Genomic DNA, 13,104 nt, shown 5'->3' on the forward strand with positions numbered 1-13,104 from the left:
TGACCAGGTTTCCATTTCTTCTGATTCCTCTTCAGACCAGGGATACTCCTTAACCCCCATGAGGATTCCGATGCTGAAGAATCAATTCCTTCAGCCTCTCCTCCTGAGGATTACTCTTTTGGGGAAACTTTACATACCATGAGGGAGCATTTCCATTGGGAGGGCCAAGATTACTCAGAATCCAAGAAAAGGCTCAAAGACTTACTTTTATTGCCTCAGCACAGGTCCCTTGCTATTCCGCCAGTTTTAGATGATATGGATGATGTGTTCTCTGAATCCAGTTTAAATCCTGATTCTTTGCCCCCTGCTCCAGTCAAGCCAGACAGGTACTACAGAGTCCCTGACTCTCACAAATTTCTTTAAAAACCCTGGTGCTGACCCTGAAACTATTTCCCAGGGTCCCAAAAGGGTAAAGGCTTCCACGGCTAAAACTCCAGTTCCCTCTGAATGGGATTCTGGAGCATTAGACAGATGGGGGGGAAGAAAGTTTACACTTCTGCAACTTTAGCAGTGAGGGCTTTAAATTGCCAGTTTCACATGATTAAATACCAACAATATTTAATGTCTCTGTTAAAACAGAAAATGCTTACAAGTTCAGAACATCCTGACAATAAGGAAATCCAGGATTTACTGCATGCAGCTGAACAAGTGGGAAAACATACTCGGCAATGTGGTTTTGATTCATTAGAGGCTTCTTGTAGAGCAGCAGTTACAGGATCTGTGATTCGAAGGCATGCTTGGTTAAAAGAACAAGGTTTACCTGATCATGTTAAGGCAGAATTATTGGATGCTCCTTTATAGCAGGATATTTTATTTTGTGTTAAGGCAGAAGAGGTGTTAAAGAAAATGGAGGATAAGGCGAAATCTGTGCAAACAGTGAAGGATTTCTTACAGGTACAGCCACCTTGATTTAGCAGAAATTGGCCTTCAGAAAATTGGTCCTTTCCAGTGTTAGACCACAAAGAGGCAGATACAGATGCCCAAAAGGCAGATCTCAGCCCCAAGGCTCTTACAGACCACGACAGTGGGGTGCTTCAACCCCAAAAGGAGGGGAAGACGAGTCACAACCTTATAGGAAACTGTCCCAATGACTTCCCCCTTCACATGCCAAGCACCTACCTTTTGGCAGCTCCCTTAGGGGGAAAACTAGCACTTTTTTCACAAAATTGGCGTATAATCACACAAGACAAATGGGTTCTGAATATTGTCTCAAGGTTACAGGTTCCACTTTCACACTTTACCAAGCCTAAAAGGAATGCCAGACCTGCCACAAAATCAATGGGCAGAGGCACAAAAACAAATTACAGCCCTCATGGGCATGAGAGCTATTCAGAAAGTGCCACAACAGGAACAAGGACAAGGATTTTACTCAAGACTTTTCCTGGTCCCCACAAAGGACAAAGCCTGGAGACCCATAGTGGATCTTTCTACTCTAAGTAAAAATGTTGACACTACAGCAGCCTCTTCCATGTTGGGCAAGAAGGCTTGGCTTGTTACTTTGGACCTCAGAGGCATACCTGCATGTCCCTATCAGACAAAATTGCAGAAGATACCTCGGATTCATAGCTGATTCAATGCATTACCAATTCTCTGCACTGCCCTTTGGCTTATCTACTGCGCCCAGGGTCTTCACAAAATGCCTGGCACCAGTAATTGCATTTTGCAGATAAAAAGGAATTCAAATATATCCATAGTTGGACGACTGCCTTATTCAAGCAGAGAGCAAGGACATTCTTCTAAAGCATCTGGCGTTTGTAAAACAATTGCTAATTTGCCTAGGGTACACAGTAAATGAAAAGAAGTCAAAGCTAGTGCCCTCACTAGAGATAATATTCCTGGGTGCCAGCTTAAATACAACGGCCCAGGTGGCTTATCTCACGCCAGACAAGCAAGGACAACTGACTCAGTGCTTCCAATTTGATGGCAACAAAAACCCAACTCCCTGCAAGAAAAATTCTGCAGGCCTTGGGGTTCATGGCATCCTGCATACTACTAATGCTATATGCCAGACTGCATATGAGGAAATTACAGTGGTACCTAAAAAGTGTTTGGACTCAACACTGTGACAGTTTGGAAGCAGTAATACCACTTATTCCCTGCCTACAACAGGAGTTTCAAAGGTGGGCACAGGCATGTCACCACAACAAGGGAAAGTCTTTCACTCTACCCACAGCCAGGCAGACACTAACAGATGCTTCGGATTAAGCCTGTGGAGCACACATGGCAGGAAAATGTATTCAGGGCAAGTGGGACGCAGACCAAATGCATCTTCACATCAATCAAAAAGAGATGCTAGCTGTACAAAATGTCCTAACAGCTTTCAAGGACCTTCTGCATCCAGGACAACTATTAGTAAAAACAGACAACACCACAGTTATGTGGTACATAAGCAAGGGGGCAGTCATTCTTATCCCCTATGCAGACAAGCCATGACCTTGTGGAACACAGCTCTAACCTATCAAATTCATCTGCAAGCACAATTCCTGCCAGGAAAGAGAAATACACTGGCAGACTACTTGAGCAGAAACATCATGGATCCTCACGAGTGGAAATTAAATCCACAAATATTCAGCATGATAACACAAAAATTGGGGAGCCCAGACATGGATCTTTTTGCTTCCCCAATGAATTGCCAACTATAGAAATTCTGCACAAGGACTTACCACACACAAGCATGGAAAGTGGATGCTCTCTCATTCAGCTGGAAAAGCCTAAAAGTTTATGCCTTCCCACCACTGCCTCTCCTTTCAAAGGTACTCCTAAAAGCCAGACAAGAAAAGCCAAAAAATGATCCTGATTGCCCCAGACTGGCCACTCCAGCACTGGTACCCAATCTTAAAGATCTTCGCTCAAGGTCCACCATGGATTTTACCTCAAATTCCGCATCTTCTGACTCAACAAAACAATCAGATCCTTCACAGCCAGCTCAAAACATTAAACCTGGCTGCATGGCAGATTCCTTAGTCAAGCAGACAACACCTCTCTCTAAAGCTGTTATGGATGTCATTTTGGCGGCCAGGAGGCCTAGCACCAGGAAATCTTATTCAGAAAAGTGGAAGAGATTCTGTGCCTGGAACCAGGCTCAAAGCTTTGATCCTCTTGTCCCAAATATTCCTCGGATATTACAATACTTAACTGAGATGCTGGACAAAGGTCTATCCTTTTCATCCATCAAGATCCACGCCTCTGCCATCTCGGCTCATTACAACACAGATCCTCCTATTTTCTCTCATCCATTACTAAAACAGTACCTCAGAGGGGCTAAAAACATAAGACCGCCCCGGAGAGCACCAACACCAACTTGGGACCTCAATTTTGTCTTGGAAAAACTAACTTTACCTCTTGAGCCAGCCAGTTCAGCAGAATTCAAATGTGTCATGGAAAGCTGCTCTGCTTCTGGCAATAACCTCAGCATGAAGAGTCTCAGAGTTACAGGCACTAATGGTAGTGGAGCCTTTAATCATTTTTCACCAAGACAGGGTTTCTTTAAGAACAAACCCTTCATTTATGCCAAAGGTGATATCCAGTGTGGCCCTTAAACTATTCACTTGCCAACTTTTTATCCAAATCCCCAGAATAAAGGGGAGAGACTTCTGCATTCATTGGACATACACAAAACAAAAGTTTTCAGGAAAACTGAGCAATTGTAGCGTATGCTGCAGGATCACAGGAAAAGGCTATTTCCAAGCAGACCATTTCAAAGTGGATAGGACACTGTATCCGTTTCTGCTACACACAGCAAGAGAAAACTGTACCTAGCAACATTAGGCCACATTCCACCAGGGCAACAGCTACTTTCACTGCCTACCTTAGAGGAGTACCTACTAAAGATATCTTGGAAGCTGCAACTTGGAGTTCAGTGCACACCTTTACCAAACATTATTACTTACCTCTTTATTCTAAATCCAGAGCTGGCTTTGCCACTGCAGTGCTGCAGGGCCTCATAGCCACGCCAAATCCTCTATAGAACCAGCCACCCTACCTCAGCTTTGGGATTCAACCCAAGTGTAATGACTGCAGCAGTGAAACACAATGAACATAGTACAGTTTTGTACCTACCATAAATGTAGATGTTAGAGTGTATTCACTGCTGCAGTCCAGGCTACCCTCCCTCCATCCCCTCTTTCTTAGCTGGGACTTATCTATACCTTTCTACTCTATACTACCTATGTGGTGTATTTGCTGGCAACTGAAGGTTTTGGTTTTACTGTCCTGGTTTTCTGCTCATAAATTTGTGGTGTACCAGCAAATCAGTGAGGGATGAACTCATTAAATATTGATATACATTTGTGTTTCAGACTGCATTCACTTTGGAAAATGCATAAATAAGTCATGTTATTTTAGCAGCTTTCTAAGTGCATACTTTATAAGGGCAGTATTTAAAAGCTGTCCCTATTTTTGAGCTTTTGACCCCATCATTTTAGAATTTGTCCAGATTTTTTGCACTAGGAGGTTGAGAGATGTTCCTGACATTGCATTCATGAGGAGCTAAGATTTGTTGCTTGTTATCAATGACCAGGACGAGACTAGTAATATCGATTTGGAGGGTGTAGGTGGCTTGCCCTCACATTGGGAATCCTGAAAAAAAAAATACATTTCATTGAGCCTGATCAGTAGTTCAGTTAGTCATAGAGGAAGGATTTTACTATATCCTTGTTTTAAAATCAAGAATGTATATTAAAATTTATGTTTTGCTGCTTATCAAGCAGTATAGCTGCATTGTTTGCTTTCTGTTTCTAAATATCCTGGCAATCCTTTCAGTAGTTTGTCCATGTACGCACAAGGATTTCACTAAAATGAAAATAATTTTTCTCAACAACCCCTTCAGCAGTTTGTTCAAGTATGCAGAAGCACCAGAATGAATCTCTTGACCCAACAAACCCTTCAGCAGTTTTTCCACGTGTGAAAAGCACCAGAATGAGTCATTTCCATCAGTGACACCTTAAGCAGTCTGTCCATGTATGCACAAGCAGTCCATACCTCTTAGAGCAAGAAATCTGGACAAAGCCATGGGACAAAGGCCCAAAAATAGGGAAAATGTTTAAATATTGCTGTTACAAGCTTAGAAAGTAGATAGAATAACAGGTTTTGTATTGGCATGAATTTTCTGAAGGATATAAAGTCTGAAATGTCTCATTTTCTGACTTAAAGCATCGCTTTGCCACTGAAAACCACAATTTTATGAAAAATGTACCAAAAATGAGACAAAAATAGACATTCTGCAAAAATCTGTACAGTTGACAGGTATGACGAGCACTCAGATGACACCAAAATTAATAATTTCCCCAGTGACCCCTTCAGCAGTCTGTCCCAGTATAAGCATACACCACCATTGCCTGCTCTTTGATCCGTACTCTTGACTCACCCAGCACAGTTGCCTCTACAAAGGCCATGCAGCGTCACCTCTTCATTGAAAGGTCAGAATGAAGAAAGAGGTGGGACATTGCTTCTTTTCTATCGTTTTCTATCCAAGTCAGTGTTGTGACATCGCTGAAGCATCGCTGATTAGATGCTTTGATAGTAAGGGCTGATCACAGCCACCGAGTATTCAGAACACACTTTTTAAAAGTGGTAAAAAAAGTCTAACATTTTGTTGCTAGGGTAAGGAGGGAAAGAAGTTTGAGAAACTACAAGAAATGTCCTCCAGTCAGGTAAGCTAGGCAGGAACTTTTAGAATAAGAGGCAGCCTGCTAAGCCTGGAGGGTTAGGGGAAGCCAACCTTAGAACTTTTCACACTCTCTTGGGGGGGGGGGGGGGTGTGGACTTGGTAGGACATGACAACAGCATACAGTAAGTTTTGTTTTCATCATAGGCAGCCAAGAGATGTAGTGTAAACTTTGCCATGTTTCTGTCAACCTAGCAAATAACGCTAACATTTTAAAAGGTAAATAAAAAGATTAATATGCACACCCCCCTCCCCTTTAAGCCTGCATAGCACCCTAGCAGGCTGCCTAGTTCGGCTATGCCGGCCCTGAATTCCTCATTTCCAAGTTGTTATACATTCATCCCAGATCAGGCCCAACAGCTGTTGCCTGAGTGAATGCAACTGCTGATAGACATTTGGTTAAAAGTAATCCCTGTCCTCCTGACTAGGATTGGGGAAGGCTTTTGATTGATTTGGGAAAAGTGTATTCTGTAACACTTTTGAGAATTCTCAACTGTCAAACTCGTATGTTGAAGTTTGCTTGCCTCTTGTGAGAATGAGGAATATGTTGATATGTCCTCCTCTGAGGAGAAATAGGTTTTGTGTAATTTGCTTATCTCTCTCAGGTGACTACCCACTATTTAAAATTTGCCTGGCAGCATTCTCCAAACCTCCTGGGGGGGGGGGGGGTCAGAAATTAAATTTTGCATTGTATCTTGGAAATAGACCTATTTTTGTGATCTTCTGTAGATGTCATTTAAACAGTGTGATGAGAGAGGAAAGCTGACTCGAGCGATATCTCGCCCCTCTCTTGGACAGAAATGTTGCTTTGCTTTTACACCTTTTCTAGTGTCATTCTGAAGATTGAGAAGGGGTCCCTAAAGATCATTGTGTTGACTCCTTTCTGGCCCAGGCAACAGTCTCCATTTTCAAAATGGTGATTAGTAATTGCCGAATGTTTCCTCCCATATTCGATTTTCCCAAACAAGACTGGGATGTTTGTCGCATTCTAGCACTAAATGTTGGGACCTGCTAGAGCGAGTCCCAAATGCAGAGACTGGTTGAAAGAACAGGCTTGCAATATACAAAGTCCGAGATGCCATTTTTCAGAATATTCCCTTTTCTCCAAGATAATGGCGATCTCGGAGTTTGTATTGATAAGTTTGGGGTGAGGCTTGCCCCCCGCATTGAGTTGCAGGGTGGCTTCCGCCCGCAATAAGTTTAAGGGAGAAGAGCAATTTTCAAGATTTGCTCTTCTGTATTTTCAGTGTTTTTCGGCTTGTCAACATTTGGCATCAAGTCCCAACCTTTCAATAGGGAGCCCACCAAACTACAATTGACTGCCTAGATTACAAAAATGTAATACCTTTTAGGTACTTTTTTTCTAGGGATGTGCATCAGTTACTAGTGGAGGTAAGAAAATCTACTACCAGAAATATATATTAGTAAATATGAAAAAGTTTTAATAGTAGGTGCCAGGAAAAGAACCAGCACTAATTTATGGGTGGTATTTGTAGTTCTCCATTTGAGTTGCTATACTATGGCCTGTCTTAATCCTCAGTCAAGGTTTGTCCGCTGTTTTGGCGTGCCTGTTCATGATTTCCCCCTCTTTAAGTGAACTCTCGTATGAAAAATGTTTTTGAAATGGGTGTTTCATATGGCTTCTGTGAAGCAGGTTGGCTCCTCCTTGAGATGTTAAGTTGGAAAAACTAACTCCTGCTTCATTTGAGCCATCTCTTCTGCCCTGGCTCCAGTAATGTTCTTTAACAAAACAAATGACGTCTACATATATCCATATTTGGACAGCAGTTTCATTCAGGACTCTTCCCTCTTGAGAGATTTAAAGCACTGTAGAAATATCCATGGCACCCTTCCCAAGGGTAGGGCTTGTGTTTGCATCTAGAAGTTTCAACTTACTGTAATCTGACTTTCCTAGAAGTGGTACTGGACTTGGGAAAGCAGACACCATTCCTAACCCCTGACAAGATAATCTTTACTCTTCCAGTATTTCAGTAAGGTGGCCAACTTAATCATGGTCTCAACCAGAGAATTCCTCAATGTTGGGATATGTGGCCGCCTGAGTAGCAGAAGCCTGTGGTATCTATGAAAACAACTGATGCCAACACTTACACTCACAAAAAGAAAGCATTCACCTACTATTTTGCCTAAGGAAGAAGATGGTCTGACAAGAGGACATCCATTTGATTCTGGCAATACCCTTCAAGCTAGAAACCGCTTCAGATTCTGATCACACTCTTTGGACTCTACTTGGGGGTGTGTGTACAGGGAACTTGAGAGTCTAAGGGGGGAAAAACATAATGCCAAAAGTGATGGGAGACATCCTAGCCATGACAGCATTCAAATGCATTTGACTGCAGGAGTCCTGTCTATTAGGGCAGACACTACCAAAGTCATGTGGTACATAAGAGGGTTACGCAGTAGAATGGAGTGGACTATAGGCTGGCCACATGTTTGGTCCTGGTGCAGTGAGTGTCATTCCTACCTCAATCTACTCTCAGGATAACTTTGTGAACTACTAAAGTGGGGACAGCACTACACCGTAGCAAATGGATAGTAAAGAAGTTTTTGGAGCTAGTCCACAAGTGGGGGTATGTTAGAAAAAGACCTTTTTGCTGTGTCAGAAAAAAATGCAAGAAATTTAACAGGATGACCTAGAGAGATCTGGGCCACACATGCCTTCTCGTTAGTAGGCCTGTATTGGTATCTTTTCCTTAATCCCCGTAGTATTTCAAAAGATCAGTGAGGAGAAGCAGAGGATGTTTTTCATGTTTTACTGTTGCAGTCTTGACAGTTAGGATTTCCTGCTGTGAAAGCCCTTTGCTGGCCCGACTACTAGAGAAACTTTTTTCACCTCCAGACTGGCGGACATCTTAACTGATGTCAGTACACTCTGGTATAAAGGGATCCAGCCTGTCATCACTTCAGTCTTTTCTTGCCGACAGAGCTGAAGCAGATTTCAAGTGCATTGATTGGTCCATACCAGAGTTACTACATCTGAAAGATAAGTACCTCTTTGGGGAACTCTTTTCTTTGACTCATGTCAGATAGTCAATTGACTCCGCTGTGGTAAGCAAGATGTTCTTCGTGTTTCACTGTTGCAGTCATTACAGTTGGGTTATCTGCTTGCAGGTAGCCCTCAGTCGGCCTGATTAACAAAGTCTTGGGTCCTGCGTCTGTTGCAGTCACTTCTTCCATGACGTCAGGGGGTATAAAACATGCAGCAGACGCCATTACATCAGTCTTTCTTGCTGAGGAGCCCGTAGCAGAAGCAGTTTGCAAGTGCCTGTCGGCCGCTACCTGAATTTTCGTTTACGAATTGAATAATCCTTAAGTCTTCTAAAGCTAAGTACCCCTTTGGGGATCCTTTTTTCTTGCTCTAACCGATGTCCAAAAAAGTTAATTGTCCTGCCTGTGGAAAGCAAATACCTCAGAGATTTTCATTCTTACTGCATCACCTGTTTTTGCTCAGACCACGACGTACCTAGTCAGTTTTGTGGCTTGTTTAACGCCCGAACCATTCGTCATCGGGCTCTTTGTTGCTATATTCTTTCGCTCTCTATCTCCGTATTCCAAAATGGCTTCGGTAAGCCATCCGACTACAGATTCTGAAAAAATGTAAGGATAAAGACAGACTGCATAGGTCCAAAGCTGCTGACAATGCTTCCATTAAGCTAGTCGCCAGTCCACCGGTATTCAGTGATGAGCTTACGCAGCCCCTGATGCCTGCTTCAGTGGATTTGAAGGCCTCTACTGAGACCTGTTCAGAGTCCAGTATGCTGTGAGACTTCTTCGACTATGGAACCTGTGGATGTCTCTTCCTTGGATGGGTCCGGATCCGCTGTGCAGGTATCAGCTTCTGAGGCAGTTCTTCGCTCAACTGATGATAGACTCAAACAGACTACTTTATCTAAAACGTCTGAGTTTCTTATGCCCAGAGTACACACTATACCTAGAAAACCAACGACCAAAGTGCATGCACCTGCTCTCATGCCACAAAAACAAATGTTCAGAATGGCTGAAGACCTTATGCTGAATAGGGAAAGTCAGTCTTCCCCTGCTAAGAGACCAGACCCCTACAACTTCTACAGACCAGCAGTCTGGCTCTGAGGTTTCTGATTATGAAGAACCTGCCCTTGTATGCTTGTGTATCCCTCATCACGAGGGCCTTCTATTGTTGGAAGAAATTGTATATGAAGATGGTTCACTTTCACACAACAAATGCACAGTGGTTATGCAACGTATTGACTTGGTGTTGAAATATAATTTTACTTATTTTAAAGGAGAATTATTCCACCAGATAAAAGGGGTGGCGATGGGACCAGTCCGTGCCCCCACATATGCAAATTTAGTCTTGGCAGGGTGGGAAGAAAATGTAGTTTTAAATTCTTTATATAGTGAAAACTGGGTTTTATACAAAAGATTTTTAGATATATATATTTTATGGGCTGAGCCGGTGGATATTATCAATGATTTTATTGTGCTTTTAAAGAACGCTACTGAGTTTTTAAAATTCACCTATAATGTTAGCCAAGAAAAACTACAATATTTAGATATTGAGATAAACAAGGAGAAAAACTAATTCAGTTCAAAAGTGTTTAGAAAAAGCACAATGTGAAGTTGTTCTATCTCGTCGTTTTGTTCTTGCACGTGGGTCGGAGCTGATCCCTCTGCTCCGAATCAGCCGCTTTTCAAGCTCAAACTCTGAGAAACTCGAGACCTAGGACTTTCAAATAGTTCTTTTTCAGGGCGTAGGCCTTCCTTTTTGAGCATGACAAGGCTCTGTCAGCTGCTGTATGTGCGTTCTGTTTCTCGTGTATATAAATATATAAATATATATAGATATATAGATATATAGATAGATATATATAGATAGTGTGCTAGTTTAGTAAACAGTTTAGCAAATAGTTTATTAGATACTTAGACTTTATAAGTATATCCAGTGTGGTTTAGTACTGCGTTTAGATATATAAATATTTACATATAGAACTTGTTGTGTTACTTAGGGTTACAGTTAAAAGATGTCATAAAAGCAGAACTCAGGATTTAAAAGGTGTGAGTGCAGTCAAAAAATGTCTGTTACAGACAACCACTCCACCTACGTGTACTGTTTGGGCTCTGTATACCTACAAGAGGTGTACTCCATCTTCCATTCCTTTAGCGCCAGGGTTCTCTTGGAAAGGCGAAGGAAACTGATAGAGGACTCCTGAAGCCTGATTTTCTGGCTACTTTAGATCAGGCTGATACCTCTTCCAAGGCTTCGAAGGGGTCGAAGTCTTCCAAAGGATCCTCGGAGCCCAAGTCATCGGCTCAGAGTTCCTCAGGTATGGTCCGTGCATCGGCTCCACAGTCCTTGGAACAGTGTCTCGAGTCCTTACCTCGGGGCCCAGTTGTGGAACCGGTATTGGAGGTTCCTCAGTCTCCAATCCTTCAATCTGTTCCATCTTCAGCCCCCTCGACCCATCCCTAGAGGCTTTCCGATGTGGATCTGGACCGAGTGGTTGAGGCTCTTAGCATTTTGGCTAGGGCCAGGTTCTCTATCTGCTTCAAGCCATTGGGCTTCAAAGCCTGAAATCCCTTCCATGGCTTCTCCACCTCCTCTTCTGAAGCCAGTCGAGCGTTCGGAGCCGGGGCAGACGGAACCGATATTGGTAGAACCCTTGGAGCCGAGGTTCGATGCACCTCCCTCGACCTTGATCTCCTCTGTCCCGCCCTGGGAATCTCGAGGCTGACGGTCCCTCGCTGGCTCCGGGGTGGAGAGTCCAACCGATACTTCGGTGCCAACTCTTCACTTGGGGCTTCGGCGCAGGTGACCTCTGCTCCGTCCTCTGGATTGGAGCGGAGGGTCTCGGTCCGGGAGGAGCAGCCAGTCTCTTCGGAGCAGACTGACTTCTCGGACCGGGATTCTGGTGTCTTCGATGCCATGAGGAAGGTCATGGCTGCCAAGACCACTACCTCCTTGGATCTGTCCTCCCCTCCCCCTAAAGGGCCTCGTTCTACCTCTTCCCTGCAGATCCCCACAAAACGTAGAGATCCAGGCCTCCGGTATCCCCATTGGGTGGCCCCTCCTCTCTAGGGACTTCGCCAGATGCCCCCACCGACGAAGTACCTAGGAAGAGATTGTGCAAGAGGAGGCACTTGGATTCCCCACAGGAATCCCTGACATCTGATACCGACTTGGAGGAATCAGAAGGGTCCCCACGATCCCCCTCAGAGGATGTCTCATTCGCAGACATATTGGAAATCTTAAGGCAGAGGGGTGATTGGCAGTCCCTTGCCCCTTCTGAGGACGAGTCTGTTCTCCTGAAGGCCTTTGGATCTCAACCATCCACCTCCTGGGTTACTCCGCCCTTCGATGAACTGATGGAGCTGGTTGCTCGTAGGGCGTCGAGTCACCTGACTCAGTGGAACCGGTCCCTCGGAGGCCCAACAAATTTATTACTTCCCCCACTGACGAGGCCTTTCTTACAAAGGGAGTCCCAGTTGATGCCATGGTGGTGGCTGCGGCCACCAAGAAAGATGCATGTTGGAAACCTCTTCTGCTGTCCATCCTCCTAATAGGATTCTAGGACTATGGACAGATATGGGAAACACATATTTAGTTCTGCAACATTTTCCATGAGGTCGCTCAACTACCTGACACATTTTACCCGCCTTCAGTGAGATCTCCTAAAGGAGCTGGGAGATGCTCTCCAGGGTAACACAGCTGATGCAGTCTCTGAAAAGGTGACTGCACAACTCAACACCCTTAATTCAATAGTAAGCTCATGCATGCGACTCCTCTCGTATGCTGCCGATGGATCAAGTAGGGCAGCAGGCTCAGTGATAGCTCTTAGGAGACTGTCCTGGATGCGCCTTTGTGGAAGCCTTTAAGTCTTCATTTGTCAACACCCCATTCGACGGGTCCTCCTTGTTCGGACCCAAAGTTAAGGAGACACTTACTAGGTGTGAACAAGAAGGGAAGACTGTCTGCTGTAGGAGTCCGTTTTTCCACTCCACCTAGACCATACCCAAAGGGCAACAAAGTGAGAAAATGTGGTTCCGAAAACCTCAAGGAGCCTTCCAAAGCACACCTATTGATACCCCCTCTAGAGGCAGAGGAGAGGGCAAAAATAGAAGATGCCGTCCAAACGGCAGAGGCGGTCCGCAAAACCAGGGCGACAGGGATCACTTCTCTTGGTAAGCCCTATCAGCGTTCCTGAAAGGAAGCCCGGCTGTCCTACTCTGGAGGCAATTGGGGGTCGCTTGGCTTTTATACCCAAACACCTGGCTAAACATTACAATGGATTCTTGGGTAGAAAGCGTCATTGCCAGAGATTATTACATTCCCTTTACAAACCCCCCACCCTTATGTACAAGGATTCCAGATGTTCCACACAGTCTGAGAAAACTAGCAGCTATAGAAATCCAAAACCTGCTAGACAAGAGTCATCCAGCCAGTC

The 13,104-nt window shown here is 44.1% G+C and overlaps 1 protein-coding gene across 1 annotated transcript in view; it reads left to right on the forward strand.

The window, feature by feature from the left end:
* The window catches only part of POM121 (POM121 transmembrane nucleoporin), a 1,129,064-nt gene that overhangs the window by 552,190 nt on the left and 563,770 nt on the right, over nt 1-13,104 (forward strand). The window lies entirely within an intron of this gene.

Source organism: Protopterus annectens, chromosome 13.part0, assembly GCF_019279795.1.
Source record: "Protopterus annectens isolate FY-2018-M chromosome 13.part0, PAN1.0, whole genome shotgun sequence".
NCBI lineage: Eukaryota > Metazoa > Chordata > Ceratodontiformes > Protopteridae > Protopterus > Protopterus annectens.